Source organism: Vombatus ursinus, unplaced genomic scaffold (genome assembly GCF_900497805.2).
Source record: "Vombatus ursinus unplaced genomic scaffold, bare-nosed wombat genome assembly UNPS02014798.1, whole genome shotgun sequence".
Taxonomy (NCBI): Eukaryota; Metazoa; Chordata; class Mammalia; order Diprotodontia; family Vombatidae; genus Vombatus; species Vombatus ursinus.
Window position 1 is genome coordinate 13425267 of NW_020954576.1, and position 21790 is coordinate 13447056.

At 36.2% G+C, this 21790-nt stretch overlaps 1 pseudogene; it reads right to left on the reverse strand.

Moving 5' to 3' along the window:
* The window catches only part of LOC114050048, a 30947-nt pseudogene extending 15435 nt beyond the window's left edge, over positions 1–15512 (reverse strand).
* Positions 15513–21790: the final 6278 nt, after the last annotated feature.

The following is a 21790-nucleotide window of genomic DNA, read 5'->3' on the forward strand; positions in this document are numbered from 1 at the left end:
TATGAATGTATATGTAGAGCCTATATTAGATTGCACACCATCTTGGGGAAAAGGGAGGGAGAAAATTTAAAACCCAAAAGCTTTTGGACGTGAATGTTGAAAACTAAAAATAAATAAATTAATAAAAAATAAAATAAAATAAAATTCCTTGGGGAGATTGTTTTTTGGAATGGTTGTAATCAGATCCTTTCAGAATCACTAGGTAACGTGAGGAAGGGTTCATATCAGCAACTAGGTACAGTGATGTCTAGTTACTGTTGGACCATTGCATCCCTTTTTTCTGAAATGTAACTGCATGAAATGGCAATTTTAATAGAGGCCCTCTTGTCAAGCAAGAGAAATTATTGTAAGCCTTGAGAATTCTTTAGCTACTGTCATTGTTTTTTAATCAGACAGTAAAATCCCTTTGTGGATATATGTCATGTACACATACATGTTATATTTGAAATATATAAAATGTATATGAAAATATATAGAATAAGAGCTGTAGAAGAGATTGCAATCTATATTATGGGAGGGAATACTGCTATCAATGAGAACAGAGGTACATTGAAGATCTGACATAAAATTAGTTATATTTCTAGCTTGAGCTTAATTTTATGCAACTATTTTATGTTAACTCCAATTTTTTTTTTACCTTTTGAGGGGAGAAGGAGCTGTCCAGACTTGTTATTTCCTTAGTATATTCCTTTCCTTGTAAAGGCATTCCTAGTAATGAAAAATGGCTGCTGTTCTGCAGCTTATGGTCTTAGAGAGTTGCCTGGGGTGCTGAGAATCAAATCAAGTCATTACGGATTTGTTAAGCACTTACTAGGTGTCAGACACTGTGCTAAACATGAGGGACACAAAGAAAGGTTACCAAAACCAACCAACTAAACAGACCCCAAATCCCTGTTCTCAGGGAGCTCACAGTCTAATGGGAGAGTCAGCAAACAAATTACTAGGCAGCAAACAATATATACAGGATAAATTGGAGATAATCTCAGAAAAAGGGCACTAAGATTAAGGGGGTCTGAGAAATAGCTTCTTCCAGAAGGTAGAATTTTTGCTAGGACTTGAAGGAAGTCAGGAAGTAGAGATGAGAAGGGAGAGTGTTCCAGGCATGAAGCCAGTGAAAATTCTCAGAATCGGGGCTTTACAAATATTATCTTATTTGTTCCTCACCACAACCCTAGGAGGTGGGTACTATCACCCCCATTTTATAGTTGAGGAAATAGGTAGACAGCAGTTAAGTGACTTGCCCAAGGTCACACAGTTAGTGACTGAGGTCATATTTAACTCAAGTTACACATTCAATATATGTATATGTGTGCGTATTTGTGTATCAATCAACATATGCATATGAACTACATCTATATATGTGTATGTGTACAGATATTGCATACCCATTCTGTATGCATATGTGCACATGTATCCATATATAAATATATGTATGCATATAAAATGTATAAATAGAATTGATTTTCTAGGGGAAATGTACATATAATACTGGACTTGGAGTAAGGAAGACCTAGGTTGATAGGATCAGATATAATCATATATTTAGAACTAGAAATGGGTGTGATGAGATTATCTAATCTAACCTTTTCATTTTATTAGTGAAAAAATGGACGCCCAGAGATGCTTGTATAAGTTTACACAGATATTAAGTGTTAATCCTGCCTCTAATGTGACCATGAGCAAATATCTTTACCTTTAAAACGTGAACAATAATACTGGTAATGCCTCTGTCACAGGGTTCTTGTGAAGCTCAAATGAGAAAAAGCAAGGACAGGGTTGTGCAAACGTTAAAGAGCTATATGGCCAGTTATTGATTCTTTTTTTTTTTTTTTTTTTTGGTGAGGCAATTGGGGTTAAGTGACTTGCCCAGAGTTGCACAGCGAAATGAGCGTTATGTGTCTGACGTAGGATTTGAACTCAAGTCCTCCTGACTCCAAGGCCAGTACTCTATCCACTGTGCCACCTAGCTGCCCCCAGTTATTGATTCTTATTCTTATTCTCAGCCTGTGTTGAATTAACTTAGTAAAATCTCAATTAAGTTAAATCACTCTAAGACTAGGGTTAGGGTAAAATCCCTATGTGGAGCCAGTTATCTTTCTTCTGTTCTGCAGGCACACAATCCCCATGGTCAGCCACCTCAGCATTGCAGGCCATTCTTCTCCCATCCCCCAAGATAAGAATTTATTAAACACCCACTGTATACCAGGTACAATACTAAGTCCATACATTCATGGAACTTATGTTCTAACAAGGGAGCCAACAAGTACAAATATAGGTGTAAAGAAGATGTATGGAGAATCCATATAAGGTAACCTTAGAAGGGAAGACACTAGCAGCTGGGTGAAACCACCATTCAGTTTTTAGAAGGGTAAGGGAGATCATGAATAGAAAATAGGTTGGTGAAAAATCCCTGTCCTTCCTTCCTCCAACTTGTACCACTAGAACACTAACCTATCCTGCTCGATTTAGTGATAGGGAGTCATAACATAATCTTTATGTAGTGAGGGATATTAAATGTCAGTGTCCCAAAAAGCATTAAGACTTTTGAGAGACCCTGTACTTTAAGAAATATGTGGTTCAATTGCCTTTCAGTTATTTCCAACTCTTCATGACGCCATTTGGGGTTTTCTTGCCAAGGATACTGGAGTGGTCTACCATTTCCTTCTCCAGCTTATTTTACAGTTGAGGAATTGAGGCAAACAAGGTTAAATGACTTGTCCAGGGTCACTCAACTAGTAAGTGTCTGAGTCCAGATTTGAACTCATGTTCTCCTAACTTCAGGACCTGCACTCTATCTACTGCACCTTCTAGCTGCTGTTCTTGTCGAATTTTTAGTTTATAGCACAGTTGTTTTTAAAGGTCATTAAATGTAAAAATGATAGATTATTAACTAAAACCAATTCTGAAAATGTAAAATGATATTTATAACTTTTTGAGGTGGTCAAGAATGGAAATCTGAGAGGTTATCTATAAGGGAATGGATGAACAAGTTTCGGTATATAAATGTGATGGAATACTATTGTTCTGAACTCATCACTGTTATGACTGACCAGGATTTCAGAGGACTAATGAGGAAAAATGCTACCTTAATCTTCACAGGCAAATGAAGGACTCAGAATGCAGAATGAGACAAATATTTTTGAACATGTCTTATGTAGAATTTTTTTTCGATTGACTATTCATGTTTTAATGAGTTTTGTTTTTCTTGTATTCTCAGCTGGAGAATAAGGTTAGAATGGAAGGGAGGAGAAGGCAAATCTTGGCCTGATCAAAATAAATTAAAAAAAATAATAGATTATTATTTGATGTCCTTCAGTCTTGAGATCCTACTACACAGTCTCCATGGATCCATACCATCTTGTTGAAATTGCTACAAAAATTATACATGTAACTTTCCCTGTATTTGTTTTCATAACCATTTGTCTTCTATATCCTTACTTTACCTCTCTGGCCTTCCATACCAAATTGACTCTGCCTTCCTACATTTTGGGGGATCATTTCAAGGGTAAGATATAATAATTATACAATAGCATAAAGGAATATAGTATTATTATGCCAATATAGGCTAGTGTATGTTTATGTCTGGTAGCTTATGTAGAAGCCAAATTCTCTATAATTCTTAGAATCAGAAAAGGAATATAGAAATCTTTTAGCGTGATCTTTTCTGTGAAGTTTCCTTCCTGTTTCCAAGCAGACTAAAATAATGTGGGAACAGGTCTTTGACATGGTTTTCTGGCATTCTTACCTTCAGTCCCAGAGGAATCGAAGAAAGACAAAGGCCAAGGAAGTAAATATAATAGGGAAACATACACACTGGAGCTCTCTAAACATTCTCTGAAGTCCAAACCAAGAATTCATTTGTATTTTCCCCCTCACTTGTTTTGTTTTGGAACTAATAATAATTCATGCTATAAAGTTTAGAAAGCATTTTCCTTATAATATCTCTTAAGTATATGTAGTATCAGTATCCTTTTTCAGATAAAGAAAATGAGGCTTGGAGAGGTTAGGATTTGACCAGAGGTACACAGCTTATAAATAGCATTGTGTGGGAGTGAATAGAGGGTTAGCCATGGAGTTAGAAAGAACAAGTATTAAATCTCACTTCTCACACTTTTTACTGGTTAGGTTACCACACAGAGGTATCTGGGTTCAAATTTGAACTATGTTATTGCCTGTGTGACATTGGACAAATCATATAACCTGCTTAGGCGTCAGTTTCTTTATCTGTAAAATAGAGTGTTTGGACTACGTTTCTTTTGAAGTTATTTTCAGATCAAAATCTATGATCCCATAAGTCAATCCATCTTTCACAGGCTCAATTTCCTCATCTGTAAATGGAAGCAATGAAACCAGAAGAATCTAGAGTAGGTGTGAGATTCCAATGTGATAATATATATAAAGCAATATACATATTTTAAGGCACTATGTAAATATTAGTTATTATTAAGTGTTATTCTGGATTTGAGCCTATTTCTTATCTCCAAGACTAGTTCTGTTTCTACTATAAAATTCTAGCTCTCCTTAATAACTTAGAATATGTCTAGATGGCACAGAGGCTAGACAGCTGGATGTAAAGTCAAGAAGACAAAGGTTCAAATCCTGCCTCAGACATTTACTGACTGTATGATGTTGGGTAAACAGCATAACTTCTCCAGGCCTCAGTTTCTTCATCTGTTTGTGGGTGTAATAGTGGCATCTAACATACAGGGGGATTATAGTGATCAGGTCAAAACACACACACATATTTGCTCAAATACTTGTTGTGACTTATATAATAAACTATATCATGTGTAGTCCACAGAAGTCACAAATGTGCATGTGTTTTTAGAAGAACATATATACAAATATATGACCAAAATATAATATGAGATTTAAGTTGTACATTGCATGATTCAGAAATGATTGTTGGTGTATAATTAATACTTCCTTGAAAAGCTAATGACTGTTGTAAAAAAAGATATCTGAGAAAAATAGATACAAAGAAATGCCTATATATTTTACATTATGCATCTTATATACTGTATAATCATTGTTTAATGTGGCATGTCCTGTATTTGTCTTCTGCAGGAAAATGTTTTTTTGGAATAATTTTTAGTTCAATAGTTTTCATTAGATCCATCTCTACAACCTGTTTACATTTTTCATATCCTTCAATTGTCTCTGTACAATCTGTTGTGCTTTGTGGACACTCAATCCTCTTCATTAGTGGAATCATTATGTTTATGCTATTTAAGGCTTCTTATAATTGTTTCTTTTGCACAATGGAAAATGTACAGTTTGTTAGAGTATATACAGATATAGAATGTTCCGTTCACTAGAGACTCCTTATTTTCAACTGTGCAACAAAGTGATCATGACAGATATACACTTTTGGTGATGTTATCTCTCCTTATTGAATTTTTTTGCTTAAGTATAAAACATCATTCTGTTTCTTTGCCAGTAGTTAAGCTGTTTCACTTTTGTCACAATGAAAGAATGCCTCAGTTTCCACAGCTACCTGATGGGTATCCTAAATCATGATGTTTTGTGAGGGTCAAATTAGATAATAATAACCCCCATATTTAGAACTTTTCTAAAGTGAGGTAGCTATTGAATACATTATTAAACACATTTTATAGATGAGGAGACTGTGGCTTAGATAGACTAAATGACTTGCCCAGTGTTTCAAAATGAATGATAGAACCAAGATGTAAAGCTGAATGGATCTCTTTTGATCCCTTGTCCAATGTTCTTTCAATTATACCATGCTGCATCTCTGTATTATTATATATTGCACTTGATAGCCAGCCATAAAACCCAGTGTGAATGTGTGTGCTAGTGTCATCTCATACCACCTTTAAAAAGTAGATTGTCAAATGTTTTTAATTTATTATTTATTGATTTTTTAACATTCTTCTCTTTTTAAATTTTGAATTCCAAATTTTCTACCTCCCTCACATCCCCTCCCACACGAACTGAGAAAGCAAGCAATGTGATATCAATTATACATGTCAAATCATGCAAAATATATTTCTATATTAGCCATATTTCAAAAAAGCAAGATAAATAAAAAAGTATGCTTCAATTTGCACTCAGAGTTCATCAATTCTCTCTCTGGAGGTAGATAGCATTTTTTTTCATCAGGAGTTCTTTGGAATTATCTTGGATCATTGTATTGATCATAGTAGTCACATCTTTCACAGTTGACAATCATTTGTCATGCAGTCATTCAGTCGTGTCTGACTTTTTCTGACCCCATGGACTATAGCATGCCAGGCCTTTCTATCTTCTAACTATGTTTCAATGTCTGTCTATGTTCATGTTCATTGTTTCCATGACACTATCTTATCTGCTGTTGCCTTTTCCTTTTGCCATCAAACTTTCCTACTATCAGGATCTTTTCCAATAAGTCCCATCAGTTTTCCTTGATAATTTCTTGAAATATTATATTTAAGCTCTTTCTTTGATCATAGCTTGCTTAAATGATCTCTTCTTGATCTATTTTCCAAGATCATTTGTTTTACTGATGATATATTTCACATTTTCTTCTATTCTTCATTCTTTTGACTTTGATTTTTTTGATGTCTCATAGAAGTCATTAGCTTCTTGCCCATTTCTAATTTTTAAGGAATTATTTTCTTCAGTGAGATTTTGTATCTCTTTTTCCATTTGTCTGAGTCTACTTTTTAAGGAGTTCTTTACTTTTCTCTCCCCTCTTACAACAAACTCTTCTATTCATACATCAAGATTATTTAGGATTCCTGGGATGTTATAATGATAGAAATAATCCTGTTCAATGACCCTCGGATAATAAACATTTGGTGAAACATGAAAAACAGAGAAGTATATTCACCAAAAGTATTCACCGCTGTGATGAAGGAGATCCAGCATAGAGTCTAACTTAAAGAAGGATCTCTTGCGAGATCCTGTGTATGTATGTGTGTGTGTGTGTGTATTTTTTCCTCTTTGTACAAATTCCATGAGAGTGAGGTTCAAGCATTACCTCCCATTTCCCCTCCATTATAATAGTTCTTCCCTGTGTGCCTCTTTTAGAAGAAAAAAAATTCCCTTTTCTACCTCTCCCTTCCCCCTTCTTTCATTGCATTCCTCTTTCTCACCCCTTTATTTTTTTGGAGACCATTCTTATTTATAGATTATTATATTATGTTGATTGCATCCAGGGTCTAGCCCAAAGACATTACAGAGGCTGCTGGAAGAGATCTGTGATCACTTGAAGGATTTTGGGTTGTTCATTTACACAGGGAAGACCAAATGGGTGAAGAATATCTATGGTCCATATTGTATCAGAATGGGCACTTTGTGGTGCTATGAAAATATTGAAAGTATTGTCTAACAGTATGTATGTTTGGAACAAGCAAAAAGGATGAACAATTATCTGGTCCCCAGATTTCAAAAGGAGGTTGAGATTAGGTTAGATGGCTTTCATGAATTCTAAGCACTTTTTAATGATGCCATTTCCATGGCAGAAAGATTCATCTTTTCAGTACAAACATTTTACAAGTGTTTCTGCCCGGCAGGGATATTTGGAACACCACTGCCTCTGAAGAACTAAAGTTATTCATCATCAGAGAGGATAATGGAAAGACATGTGATATGTTTCAGAATGTGACAACATAAAAGTAATGAAAATTCAAAAGAAGAACAGGGGTAAAGTATATCATCTGCCAATTGTAAGGCAAAAGGAGAAGATGGGTTAGTCATGAATTGAGTGTGAGGGATGATAGACATGGCCAAAATGCTCCACTTGGACCCTTGTGATAATGGAAGAAATGACAACAGCCTCCTGAACAGTGGGGAGACCGTCTGTTGCAAACTGTTGATAGGACACAGATATGAGTTGCATAAGATGAGCAGGAATGTATGAGTAGTGATCTGCCTCATTGGATGGAACCCTCAAATTTATGACACCACAGATGTATTTGAGTATTGAAAGATTTTTCTCTCATCTTTTATTATCTCTTCCATCTCATGGCTGAATACAAATTCTTTATTAATAATTTTAAAAGATATAATCTTTGATTCTACTTTGGTTTTTATAGTATAACTTTTTACATTTTGATAATTCACCCATCTGGAATTTATTGTTGTATATGATTTAAGTTGCTGCTGATTAATTATACTTGTTTTGTTTTGCTCCCAAGGGCAAAAGGAAGAGTAATGGGAGGAAGCTTCAGAAAGTTGTATTTAGGTTCAATCTAAGTAAAGGAAATCTTCCTAAAAATTAGATCTGCTTCAAAGTGGAAGAGCTCGCTTTAGGAAGTGTTGCTGTTGCTAGGAGGCCTTTGCTCAGATAATTGAATAATCACTTGCCAGTGATATTGAGGAGACAATTCCTGGGCTATTTGACCTCTACTGCCTTTTTCAATTGAAATTCTGTGGTGCTATGAAGATACTGAAAGTATAAAAAATGAGTCAAATCTAAAATGAAAATTTAACAAGGGTAAAGGTAAAGTCATGTAGCAAAAAGATCAAATGATCGTATAAAACACAGAATATGTCAGCTCATTTTAAAAAAGATATAAAAGAGAGAAACAACACAGAGTAGAGGACAAGGCACTAGATTTGGCATCAAGAAGATTTAGATTCAAACCTTTCCTCTGACACAAGTTGTGTGATGTTGGGCCAGTAATTTTACCTCTATGCTTCACTTTCTTCATCCATAAAATGATGTAAGGTTGGGGAGCAGGTCGGAATTCATGGCTTGTAAGGTCCCGTCCAGCTCTAAATCTCTGACCTATGGAGATGTGAGAACTTTCTTAGAAGGTAAATAAGATCCAGTAATTCGACGTGGCAGTTAAAATGTTAATGTGAACGTGGTCTGTATTAATAGTAGTACAGTGTACAGAATGAGAAAGAGAAGTATTTTCTTTTTTTCCCTTTTATTTTCTTACATTAATACATACTAATGTAATAAAACAAGTATTTCTATAGCATAGAACAATAAAAAAGATGATTGTACATAAAACTGCAAATATACAATGCTTAACTTGCTATTCCTTTCAAATACACAACAAAATTATCATGTAAATTTCTTTTTTCTTTATTTCTACCCTCTCCCCACCCTGCCCTAGAGATGGCTACCAGTAGAGACATACACACACACACACACACACACACACACACACACACCAAAATCTTTCTCTATATGTCCTTTACAGTTAATTTGGGTATTTATAAGTCAAAATAACTTATTTGCTCAAAGTACTTCTCAAAACAATATTGCTGTTACTGTATACAATGTTCTCTTGGTTATGCTCATTTTGCCCTTCATTATTTCTTTTAAGTCTTTCCATGTTTGTTTAAGATCATTGAGCTTATCATTTCTTATAGTATAGTAGCATTCCATCACAATTCCATCATATTGTTCAGTCATTCCCTGATTGATGGTTATCCCTGAAATTTCCATTTCTTTGCCACCACAAAGAGAGCTGCTATAAACATTTTAGAACATAAGAGGTTCTTTTCCTTTTTCCCTAATCATCTTCGCAAATAGACCTAATAGTGGTATTGCTAGGTCAAAAGGCATAGGTAGTTTAATAACTCTGGGCATAATTGCAGATTGCTCTCAGTAATAGTTTTTCCATACTCTTCCCTGGAAAACCACATTATGACTATTTTATTCATTAATAGTCACCACATTGAGTAAAGACATTGACAACCTTGTGTATTTCTAAAAGAGGGTTGCCAGGCTGCTGAGGAAACTGGACATCATGCAGTGCTGGGATTAGTTGAATGGATTAGAAATAGTTAGCATGGAAGAAAGAAGGCTTAATTGGAGAACATGATAGCTATCATAAGGTATCTAAAAGACTCTCCTAAAAAAAAGGGAATTAAAATCATTTCTTGGTCTCAGAAGGAAGAACTTAAAACTAGGTGGAAGTTTCAGGGAGACAAATTTTGGTCTGATATAGGTAAACTCTTTCTAAGAGTTAGAGTTGTCCAAAAGTACAGTACATTGCTTCTGGGCATACTCAATGTCCATCCCTGGAGATCTTCAAGAGGTGACTGGATGACTATTCATTTGAGATGCTATAGAAAAGATTTTTATGTGGGCATGGCCTATAATAAGTCATCTCTGAGATCTCTTTCAACTCTCAAATTCTATGATTCTGTGAGAGTTAGTTGCTTGGTTTATAAATAAACTATGTAATAAGACCCACCCTAGAATTTTACCTCATTTTTAGCTACCTTATTTCACCACATAATTGTCACCACTGCATAATCATTGCACCCTGTTTTTTCAGTCCAAAAAATTGGTTTATAACATTTCATTGTGTAATTGTTGTGCGGTATAATTCTGTTCATCACACCGCTTAAATGGTAAACAGAGCAGAAACATATTCTCCAGTGGCATATGGATATGAATTTATCTCTCATGCATTGTGAGCCACAAGCCTAGAATTCTCAGTGAATGCACATTGTCAGTATATTTCTGAAAGCTGACTTGTGTGGTTTATTTAGAGTGCTACTGTACTAACTATATTGTCACTCAACCCAATGAAGAGCGATAGGCGCAAAGGGAGTGGGTGGGCAGGCGAAGCTCCCATGAGTAAGTCACAAGTGATATGGTAAGACTTGCATCTTCCCAATTTCAATGTGTATTCATGAATATTCCATGCATTCTAACCTTTCACCAAAGACAGTTTAGTAATAATTGATTTTAAAGTAATACTGACATAATTTTTTTAAAAACTTCATATAGTGGTTACACCCCACTTTTTTACAAAAAAATTGGCATAAAATCTGTGACAATTACATAGTAAAATATGGTATGTGAAGGAGTTATTTTGTTTTATAGAAGCCATAAAGGTGACACTCTGTCCTAGTGAGTAAAATATTATTTAAAAAATCAGTAAACATTGAACACCATAGGACTTTATGTTATCTGCAACTTTAAGCCAAATGTGATGACAGTGGGCAGCTAGATGGAACAGAGGATGATGTGCTATGCCTGGAGTCAAGAAGACCTGAGTTCAAACATGGTCTCAGACACTTACTAGTTGTATGACCGTGGATAAGACACTTGATCCTGTTTGCCTCAGTTTCCTCATCTATAAAATGAGCTGGAGAAGGAAATGGCAAACCACTTCAGTATCTTTGCCAACAAAACTCCAAATGGGGGTCACAAAAAGTTGCACAAGATTGAAACAACTCAACAATGAATGCAAAAAAAAACCAATGCCCATGAAATCCTACCTGTTTCCTTCTTATATTTTCATCAATATACCCTTATTGTGTGCACAGAACTTTATTACAAAGATGTTGTCATGAGATGAGGAAGTAGGCACATGTGTTAGAAATTGCCAATGCCTCCTTAGTTATCCCTCTCTTCTTTGAGCAATATTGCTTTCTGTCTTCTTTTCAAATGATGTGGAATCATTCCCAATTAGAGATATCTTGAGAAATATTACCGAAATGCCCTTAAAATCATGTCACCCTAACACGTATTTCTTCTGTGAACCTTTGATTAGGTTCAGCTGCTCTTTACAAATTTATGTTCTAAATGTCATTCTGAGTTAAAATTACATAAATCACTGCTACTGTTTCACATAGTTTAGGTACCAGAGATGTAAAGTCTGACTTTCTACTTATTCCAGCATAAGAGACTAGTTCTCTTTAAAAACATCAATTGATCTGCTACATTTCATGTCTCGTTTTATCCTCTTTTGAGTTTCATCTGCAAATATTCCTAGAACAATCTAGTATAGCTCTCAAAGCACTAGATAAATACATGTTATTCTCAATATGATATTTAGTGAAATAAATGCTTATGTATTTATTGCTTGCAACATTACTTGGTGAAGTGTATATATGGAAAAGTAGGTTATATTTTTTCTCCCTCCATCATTGGTTTAGGTTTTTATCCTATCAAGGAAAATTGTCAATCTGAATTGAAACCCTATTCAAGAAAAAAAAAGTAAATTGGAGCCTGCAATTTCTTGGAATTTACCTTCAAATACACCATTCCTGATACCCTGTCATTAAAACCAATTCAAAGCAATTAGAAGGAAGGCAAATGTTGTGAAATCTTTTTGTCTATCAGAATTCAAAAAATTAGAAATTTGAGATGAGTTAATAAACATAAAAGGGTTGATAAAAGTAATCCAATTATTATAATGAGCATAATCCATCATAAGCAAGGGATATTAGGACAATTGAATAATTCTAGAATCTTGAAATGGCAATATTTTAAAAAGAGATTATTTAATAGTAATGCAAAATTGGTAAAATAAATAAATAGAGGAGGGGAAGAATTAAGGGTATAGGAAATCACCAGTGTGCTACTTGGAGCTGAAAAACTGCATGGAAATGAAAGTATAGATAATATTCTGCAATTCCTGGACACAGGTTTTAGGTTGATAACTGGGGATATATTTTCTCTAATGTCTAGCTAACCTTAAATCATTTCTCATATTCTAATTTATTTTATTTTCATTCTGTGTCTCACTCCTTTTTTAGGTTTTCAGTCTTACAGACTTGCACATAATAGGTACTTAATGAATATTTGCTGAATGGTAAATAAATGAATTTTCTTCCTCAGTATATAAGGTTCATATGAGCTCTTACTATAACTCTTCTTATTTCCTATTTTTGCCTGGTCATGTGGTAAGAATGAGGGATAACTGATGGACATCCCGCATGCTCCATTCATGTGGACAAAATGTCAAGAGAACCTGAAGGTCCCAGCACATTGAATAGATCTCTGATGGAAGATTTAAAGGAGTATGGGGAGGAGATAATCAATAATTCAGCATTAGCACTTGTTAAGCACTCATATGCCAGGCTCTATGCCAACCTCTAGGTGTTCAAAGAAAAAACAAAAAGAGTCCTTGCCCTCAAGGAGCTTACATTCTAATTTGGGAGTTAGCATCTACACAAATAGGTACAAATAAGTAAGTGGAAGGTAACCTTAGAAGGGAAGGCACTAGCAGCTAGGTTGATGACAGAAGGCTTCCTAATGTCTCGCTGAATAGTCTTGAAGAAAGCCAAGGGTTCTTAGAACTACAGGTGAAGCAGGAAAGCATTTCAGGCATAGGTGACAGCCAGTAGAAAGGCAAAGCAATTCCAGGTGGAGAATCTTGTGTGAGGAACAGCAAGTACCCCACTACATCTGGGCTGTAGAAGTAGCTAGTGGCCCAGCAAGATAGAGAGCTAGGCCTAGAAGTCAGGGAGACTTGAGTTCACATCTAGCCTCAGATACTTGCTAGTTGCATGACTGCGGGCCAGTCACTTAACCTCTCTTTGCCTCAGTTTTCACAGTTATAAATGGGGCACCTACCTCAAAGAGTTACTTTGAGGATCAAATGAGATAATAGTTGTAAAGACCTTAGTATAGTGACTGGCACATAGTAGGTGTTATGTAAATGCTTATTCCCTCCCTCTCCCATAGAATACATGGAGGGGAGTAGTATGTAAGAAGAGTAGAAAGGTAACAAAAAGCAAACTTGAGAAGATCTTGAAATAATTAATGGGGGGAGGGGTTATCTCTGAATTTAGCAGTAATAGAGAGCACCTGGATTTTATTGAATAGAATGAGGTAGGGACAGACTTTGATCTGTGCCAGTGGAGGAAGTGCCTACTTTAATGAAATTATTAGTCCATCAAATTGGATCAGATCCATCCAATTTGAATGGATCAGCTCCTTTAAACTATTGAAGTATAAAGTCCTATCTCACTATTTTTCCAGTCTCTCTCTCTCTGTCCTACTGCCACCCTTCAAACCCTATTCTCCTACATTTAAGCTTAGATTCAGTCTGTTTGTGCTTCCATCTCCTTATACTTCCCTGTACCATCCAGAATTCTAAAGTTCTACCTTAAATATTATCAGTGTATAGTCAGTTTGGATTTTTTAAAGGTCTGTTTGGATTCAGTTTTCTTTTTATTTCAAGTGCCAAAATTGTCTTTGAAATACCTCACTATCAGTTCTATCCCTTGTGGCATTTCATGGAGAAAAGCAAAAAGTTTGCAATTTGCACATTCACTGTTTGATTAAAATTCATTTTAATCTTAGGCCCTACAGAGGGGATCAGGATAACACCATGGATTTGTTCATTGCTCACCCAAAAATATAGCCTTTGATGTCATAGCAGGATTAGCTGACATGTTTGCCAGCTTAGGGAATCTAGCTTGGTTCCAATCAAGAACTGCAATTACCACACAACCAGAGGACCTTGGCATGCCAACATCCCAACCTCCTGAACCCCATATGATTTTGGCAGCACTAATTGCTTCTTATTCATTGCTCTTGAGAAAACTTGTGCATAAATTATCCCATTCCCTCTACCAGCTTGAATCTTTCATTTCCTAACTTTAGAGCTACATTTAAATGTGGGATAGTGCCATCGTGTCTCAAAGTTTTTATGGGAAAAAATAGCCTTGAATAATTCTCAGCTATACCAACTGCCATCTCTATGCAGATGATATATAAATCTAACTGTCCTGTCCTGCCTGCATTTTTTGCCTGCTCTTTCAGTCTCAGTTGTCTCTGGGACAACTGAAATTTCATACTGTGTCAGCAGTGCTAGTTAAACATGTTAAAATCTCAGTGTCTCACCTTTCCTCTAAAGTAAACAGTTAATCCATCCACTGCTTCCATAGTATGATGTACTATACTAGTCTACCAGGACCCTCTCAAATGGTCCATTGGAGAATTATATTGACATACTACTGCTTTCCATGGACATATACATCTTTAGGACAAATTTTGCTGTTAATTCCTGTCATGTCTTCAGTAGTTATTCCTTTTTGTTTTTTAAACATGGCAGTCACAGTCTAAATCTTGATCTAGTCTTCACTCAGACCAGGCCTCTTCTTGAGAGTATTCTAAGCTTCCACACCTATTCCATACGTAATTGGAATATTACATTAGTCTATTAGGATTTGCAAGATCTCCATAACTGGAGTCCCTCAGCTGCAGGTATAGATATGTCCTTTGGGCAGGGGAGTAGATCAGAAAGAATGCTCTAGGTGAGGCTGTATTCCTTGACCTGAGGTAGGGTTTTTCTTTAGAGCCCCTAAAGTACACGTAGCCTGGCTTTGGGTCAGCTAACATCAGGAGCATGAAAACACACAGCACCCCAGCAACATTGATACTGTAGATTATACTGAGACTGTCCCTAAAGGAAAAGCAATTTAGAAGAGCATATAAACCCTATACAGATGCCCTGGCTTCTGGCTCTGTGCTACAGAGTTAATCCTACCGTTCTTTTATGGTTATGCTCAAAGTCTCTGTTCAGTCATTTTTCAGTTGTGTCTGACTCTTTGTGACCCCATTTGGGGTTTTCTTGGCAATGATACTGGAGTGGTTTGCCGTTTACTTCTCCAGCTAATTTTACAGATGAAGAAACTGAGACAAATAGGGTTCAATGACTTGCCTAGGATCACATAGCTAGTAAATGTCTAAGACCAGATTTGAATTCAGGAAGTCTTTCTGACTTCCTGGCCCAGAAGACTTTCTGACTTTATCCACTGTGTCACCTAGTGGCCATGTCTCTGTAGACCACTGTTACCATGTCTGGCTCTTCAGAAAATAGAATTATATTTGTGTGGGAAGATCATTTGTTGGAGGCAACACGATACAATGGAAAGAGAATTCACTCCAGAGTGAGAGGTCCAGGGTTCAAATCCTATCTCTGACACTTAATAACTTTGTGAACTTGTGGGCCTCAGTCTCCTTATTTGCTAATGGTGGGGTATGAACTAGATGGCTCCTGAAATTCCCTCCCATTATTATAATCCTCTCATTTTACATATAAGGAAACTATGACTCAGGTTAAGTCAGTTGGCCAAAGGTCAATAGTTAGAGGAAGATTCAGACCCAGGCCTCCTTATGCTATATCTGTAGTCTTTTCTGTATAACACACTCCATTCTCACTGTTCACTTCTCTGAAGCATCCTGACTTCAGCACTGCCAACTGCTACCCAACAATCCCCAGCCAAGGGAAGATGTTGAAAGAATCAGTTAATTATGTACTAGCCACTCTATGTTATTAAGGCATAGAGAAAACCTCTTAGGAAAGGCTCTGACAAGTTGTGCTGGTGTCCCCTGAGCTCTCTTCAATCTAGAACTATGGAAATATTCTTCCCATTATATTGATAGGTACCCCTGGCAAAGGTATCTTCTCTGACCATCACTGTGATCTCCTGCGTAATTCCTTAAGGTTCTATAGACTTTATTTTAAAAGGTTGATTGAATGTAAGAGCTTCATCATTTATTTCATAACTCCTCATCAGCAGAGCTGTTATTAAGGCAGGACAACCAGGGTCTTGTCTCAGGTACTGATATCTGGGAAGGTCAGAAAATTGTTCCTTCCCATAACAGTCCCTTCTCTCCTGGAATATAAGGACAGTGTTTCTAACATTTATCCCATCACAGTCCTTTCTGGTTGACATAAGTATGCAGTGAAATGACTTGGTAGATTTGGTAGATTTATCCTTTCAGCCATGTGGAGAGATTTGACCAAGTAAATTTTCTGACAAATCTTAATTTGATTTGATGACTGGAATTTCCAGTCATCCCATGCTATCAGTGAATAGTACCATTGCCCAGTATGAAAATCAGGTGCTACTGTAGTTTAGTGGATATTTTGGATTATTGAATGAAAGTTCAAGGGCCTTGTGAGTATTGAATGAGTTACAAATTGGATATGCAGATCATTGTTATTGTTCCCATGGCTGAAACTCCTAAATGCATCTATATTATAGAGCAATATAACCCATAATTAACAACAGTGAGGCTTTCACTATGTTTTCCAAAGAACAGAGAACAAGTAATATATAAAAGAATGTTTTTATGGGAAATGTAGCCTTTATGTATATATTAATAGGGTATTAAAGAGAATTGCTATATCAGTATTCATTAATAATACATTGAAGTCTAATAAGGTATATTTATGCACAAAGCCAGTATGCACATCAAAAACTGCTTTCTATGGAAATTTTGATGTATCTTTCTGATATCTTTTAATTATAAGATATCTGATGACATTAGAAATATAATGTAGTTCTATGATATGGACCATCAGATATATCCAATCAACTAACAATCATTTATTAAGCATCCAATTCTAGGCACGGTGTGAGGCTTTAATACATGCTCTAGACAATATCAAGCATCTTTCACCAAACTATGTGACTCTTTCTGCACAAAGTAAATGAAATGGATAGTTGACCAGTAGGGAAACTAGACCTGCATGGAGAAATGGACTTAGAGTCAGGAGATATGTGTTGAGCCCTGCCTGTGACACCAGTAGTGTGATCACAAACAAGTTGTTAGCTTCTCTGAATTAGGTTCCCCTTCTGTGAAATGCAAATAACACCTACAGTACCTACCTCATAGGGTACTTGTGGTGATTAAATGATAGTAAGAATATATAGCACTTTGTGAGTTTTAGAGGGCCTATGTAAATGTAGACTATTGTTGTTAAAATGTGCTTGGCTCAAATGGCATTTCATACTTTTTGTTTTGTTTTTTGGAATCTGTGCATGGTTCAGATGTACATGGTTTCAGATCTGTGATTTCATTAGTTTAGAGACACAACTTGTGTGATATTGGCAAATGAGAATGAAGCAAATGAATTAGAAAATAGAAAATAGCTAGAGGTAAATTTGAGGTGGGAAGGAGATGCTAATGATAATTTTTATGTCTGACCTGTAAAAGTGACTTAAAAACAGCTTTTTTCCTCAATAGTACTCTTTTTGGGTTGTTCATTCTTCAATTTCAGAGAGGACCAATGACATCACAGGAATTTAAGTGATGAAGAGTTGCACGAAGTCATCAGCCTCACTCTCTTTTCCAGAGTCATGGAAGTCCAGTGGCAAAACAAAATTCAAGACTACTGATGGTAGCCTGGGATACAGTGGATGACCTTGGCATATTCAGTGTTTGACCAAGCTCTAAGAGCCACACAGCACCTGCTTCAGGTACCTTCATGGCCAATTTGTTGGAATAAATTGTTCTTTTTTAAATTAATTTATTTTGAATTATCAACAATCACTTCTATAAGCTTTTGAATTTTAAATTTTTCTCCCCCTCCTTCCTCACCTGCCTCCCCAAGATGGCACACAATCTGATAATAGGCTAATACATATACATTCCTATTAAACATATTCTCACATTAGTCATGTTTGTAAGAAAGAATTAAAACCAATATAAGGAACCACAAGAAAGAGGAAACAAAAAAAAGAAGGAAAACAAGAGCAAATAGTATGCTTCGATCTGCATTCAAACTCCATAGTTCTTTTTTTGGATGTGGATAACATTTTCCATCATGAGACCTTTGGAGACGTCTTAGATCCTTGAATTGCTGGGAAGAACTAAGTCTATCAAAGTTAGTCATGATACAACATGGCTGTTACTGTATACAACATTCTCCTAATTCTGCTCATTTCACTCAGCATCAGTCCATACAAGTCTTTCCAGGTTTTTCTGAAGTCTGACTGCTCATCTTTTCTTATAGCACAATAGTATTCCAGTATATTCTTATACCATAACTTGTTAAGCCATTCTCCCATTGATGGGAATACCCTCAGTTTCCAATTCTTTGCCACCACAAAAAGAGCTGTTATAGATATTTTTGTACGTGTGAGTCCTTTTCCCATTTGTATGATCTCTTTGGGATACAGCCCTAGAAGTGCTGTTGCTGAGACAAAGGGTATGCACATTTTTATAGCCCTTTGGGCATAGCCCCAAATTGCTCTCCAAAATGTTTGGATCATTTCACAATTCCACCAACAATGCATTAGTGTTCCAATTTTCCCACATCTTCTCCACCATTTATCATTTTCCTATTTTGTCATGTTGGCCAATCTGATAGGTGTGTTGTGGTAGCTCAGAATTGTTTTGATTTGCATTTCTCTAATCAATAGTGATTTAGAGCAATTTTTTTTTCATATGACTATCCATGACTTTAATTTCTTTATCTGAGAACTGCTGTTTTTATCCTTTGTGGATTTAAAATTTTCAACACTTTTAACAAAATGTCCTGGTGTGAATTTGGAAAAAACAGTAGTCACTTGAAAGTTATGAATGAACTGTATTTGTATCTAGGACAGAATACCCAGAGATTTGCCCCAGAACACCAAAATTCAGAGGGCATTGACAACACTTGTATAAATCACTGAATTTAGTACTTATCTATAACATTTAGTTAAAATGAAAAACCACTGAATAGCAGTGCCTCACTCCTTTCTCAGCCTCCTACATAATTGCAGTCAGATGACTTCTTTTTCCTTTGTCTGGACTATTCTACTACCTCCCTTAATGATGGCCTCTCCATCACCAGCTTTCCCTAGATTCTTTGGTTCTCCATTTCTCCTAGATGGGGCAGCATTCCAAGATCCAAACCCCCTTCATTAGACCTTGTATCCCAAGATCCCAGCTTATTGATTGTCCTTACTGGAAGGATTCCTAGGAAAGAATATGGAAATGGAATTCTAACCACTTGGCTGAAATAAAGCACTGATTTGAAAAGAAAATCAGTCCACCTCTCTGACTTTTTCAGTTTTCATCTTCTTCCCTTCCCCCGATCTAACAGCTGAAAATTTGTGTGAATGCTAAAAATAAGCAAAGATAGTAACAATAATATTTTGGTTACATTTTGCACCCATGTTATATTTACTATTATTTGAAAGTGTTTTTTATTATGAATATTTGCTTACTTTTATATATACAAAGGACAAGAAAGCACAGTGACCAGCCATGTTTGATACATGATTTTAGCCTCAAGTTAGAGATTTGAATTCATTGCCTGTCAAAGTGCTTTTTATACCTGTGATCCTAGGTTAGTATACCAGCTTACTAACTTGCCTCTAACTTAAATAAGAAATAATATTTTTGTACATATCCTGATGCTCCTGGATCCTGCCTAAAAATCTTCCACACCTCCTCCAAATGAGCAGATTATTTCTTGCTGGTAGGTTAAAATAAGTTACTTTCTATTGAGACAATATGTTGAAATGCTAACCTTATTTTTCAAACCAGAGGTTGTCATAGGAATATGGGAAAACATTGAAACAGTAAGACTGGCTGTTATGTTAGGTCTTTCTGTGTCAGCTATTACATCTTCCTTAGATGAGCACCAACACTCTTTGTTAGAATGGGACAGAAAACACCTTTGGAATGAAGCAATTAGTGCAAATGATAATACTTCTCTGAAAGTCACTCTGAAAAAGAGTGACTCAAAGAACAATAAAAAGAATGACAAACTTACTTGCAAGACTTTTCCCTTCCATTAAAGCAGAATGATGAAAGAGATTTTGGATTTGAAAATAAATTTAATCCATCACAAAGTAAAAACAAAGCCTTGCAGCCACTCAGGGATATTTGGAAACCACGAGCTGCCAAATGTCAGAAGACTTGGGATTTGACAACAGACAAGAATCAGGATTAGAGACAGATGCAATTATTAGCACATGTTAGAGATGCAAAATAAAACTTAGGAAATTACTCAGTGGCCCTCAGTGTTCTCATCCATGACATAAAGGGACTGGATTAGGTGATCTCTAAGGGGGCACTTGGAGATCAGAAACCTTGATTTCCGCTCATTGCTCCCTGAGATCCTTAAGAGCCAGCAGCATAGTTTCCTAAACCAGAGGCCTTCTTCCTCTCCTCCTGAATGTGTCAGACAGAATAACAAGGGCCTTTGTTCCTCGATCACATTATAAAAACTTCTGTTTATCTCCCAGGACTTTCTCATTTGCACATAGGCCTCTCATGGTGGCACTTCAGGACATTGGCTAGCCATCACACTCATTTTACAGATGAGAATACTGAGGATCTATCTGCATTTAAATTTATCTCTCTGTTCAAGTATCTGGATGAAAAGACAATCGAGCATCCAATTTTTCTAACTAAAGGAAAGCAGACATTTGTATGACTATAAAACAACTAACTTAATCCACATCAGTTTTTTTTTCCAGTAACTTCCCCTGCTTCCTCATCAGAACCATTTCAATATGTATGTTCAGAATTTAATAATAACAGTATAATAATAGCTAGTATGTATGTATCACTTTAATGTTTACCAAGTACTTTATAAATGTTATCTCCCTTGATCCTCACAACAACACTTGGAGGTAGGTGCTATAATTTTCTCAGTTTTGCAGGTGACATAACTGAGGCAGAAAGGGGTTGAATAGCTCACCTAGGGACAGACAGCAAGTAAGTCTGTGAGGCATTAGTCTACATCACTACAGGTCTAGCACTCCGTACTCTAAGCCAATCAGCTAAATGCCTTATCCTGAAACCTTCATTCTTAAATGCTTCCCACCTCACTTGGATTGACTTCCCCTCTAAAATATTAGGATACTGGATCCTATTAATCCCTTCTCTGATACTCTCCTGTATCTTTTATTGACTACTGAGAAGCAGTGGGATGTAGTAGTTAGAGCACAGGATTATATTCCAAAGATATGAATATGCACTTCCCCAAATCATTAAGCTATCGAAGTTCATCCTTTTCCAAATCCCATTCCTGGATTGTTCCTACCATCTTGCTTTAGTCCTGCGTAGTGCTATCGAATACTGCTTGCTGCTGGGCCAAATCACACAGCCTCTGATGGGGTCAGCCACAAATGTATGTTTTCCTCTTAGCAGATGGGCCCTCATTGATAAACACCAGTTCTTTTACTCTTTCTCGATTTACTCTATCACAGTCTACACAGTGTTTGTTCAAATTCTTCTATTCTCTCCTCAATTCACCAATGACACACATTCTAACTCAATGGAGGATCTTGCCTTATACACAACTGGGGTTAGCTCTCTCTTCTCCCCAAATGCACAATCTAAAAC